Here is a 1,799-nt window from a genome sequence, read left to right on the forward strand (position 1 = left end):
CGTTTGCCTTCCCGCTATAAAGCGGTACCTATTTATCTACTTGCACGTAGGGGTGCTTTCGAACTGCTAGGTGGGCAGGAGCTGGGACCGAAAGACGGGAGCTCACCCCACCGCGGGGATTCGAACCGCCGACCATGTGATCGGCAAGTCCTAGGCACTGAGGTTTTACCCACAGCACCACCCGCGTCCCTTTAATGACATAATAGAACATCACAAATGCAACATGAAGCAGACAAAGTAAATCTTATGTACAGGATTAGTCTCCATGTGGATGAGCCTCAGGGCTGGGAGAACGGCTGAGTTTTAGTTACAGGTAGGTAGCTGTGATGGTCTGCTGTGGTCAAAAATAAAATAAAATAAAATTCCTTCCAGTAGCACCTTAGAGACCAAATAAGTGAGTTATTGGTATGAGCTTTCATGTGCATGCACACATTCTTCAGATGCTGAGTTTTGCTTCACCTTCAAAGCTTCTCAACTTATCCCTATATTCCAAGCCGAGATCTTTGTTTAAAAACACATTTTTAGTCGGTTTTGTAATAAATCAGGTTATAACCATGTCTCATGAAGCCAGTTCCTCCTGCGAGAATATATGTGCTAAAGGGGGTCATAAAAGACAGGGTAGGACCACAATCAGCAACTGGAATACCTGAAGATGCTGTTTTCAAGAAGAAAAAAAGGAAAAGAGCCGAAGTGAAAACCAGACCTGAAGTCCTATCCTCTGACCTGAAAACCCAGGTCCTTAGTTCCAAATGGTAGGAGCAGGTGTTCCCTCTTCCAGGTAGGATATAAAATGATTATAATATAATAATGAACATATAACATGGTTATAATATAATATAATATAATAATTATATATAAAATATATACCCATTAGGTGGCAGTGTGGTGTAGAAAAGTACTTTGACAGCTCCTGAAATATATAAAAAAACATTTCTCTAGCTACATTTTCTAGTACAAAGGGAACAATTCTTCAAGAGGGTACATAAAAGAATACACTCAAGTACATTTGAATCAAGTAATCCAATAGTACATTTGAAACAGGTGATTCTTACATTAAGGTATATTCTCTAACTGATGAGAGTGGGGGGGGGGGAGTACATTTAGATAAGGATACATTTAGGAAAAAGATACACCATACATTCAGGGAAAAGATACACCATTTAGACCGAAGATACATTTAGATATATTATTGAAGTCAAATGAGAATTATACAACGAAAAAAAGATACATTCTGAGTAAACCGCACATTCAGAGGATACGTTTTTTGAAGTCCAAGGCACAGTTTATATTCTTGTAGGATATTAAAGCAGAATACTATATATTTGATATAGGTAAGGTCATTTTCCTTTATTCCCCTCTCTGACCCTGATTCTCTTACGACAATAATAGAATTAATATAATCTTATATAATATAATACAATACAATTAATATATTATTATTAATAATAATAAAATAAATAAATAAATAAATAATGTAATATAATAATTATACAATTAATAATTTAATATAATAATTTTATGATTAATAATATAACATAATATTGAATAATATAATTATATAATATTATAACATTAATATAATTAAAAGACTAAAAAGATAGCTCCTGAGCATGTCCAAAGCGAACCTTCCGAAATGACGTCACATCCTGTGCGCCGCCTCGTGAGCGTCAGGCGGGGTGTGTGTAAACGCTCCTCAAGGCAGCCAATGAAGAGCGTTTCGAGAAAGACCCGGATGACCGTTGCCGCGGCAACCGCGACAACGAATGGGGAGCGAGGGCCTCTCCGCGCCTGCGCGGCGG

The sequence above is a fragment of the Podarcis raffonei genome, chromosome 18 (assembly GCF_027172205.1).
Source record: "Podarcis raffonei isolate rPodRaf1 chromosome 18, rPodRaf1.pri, whole genome shotgun sequence".
Classification (NCBI taxonomy): Eukaryota; Metazoa; Chordata; class Lepidosauria; order Squamata; family Lacertidae; genus Podarcis; species Podarcis raffonei.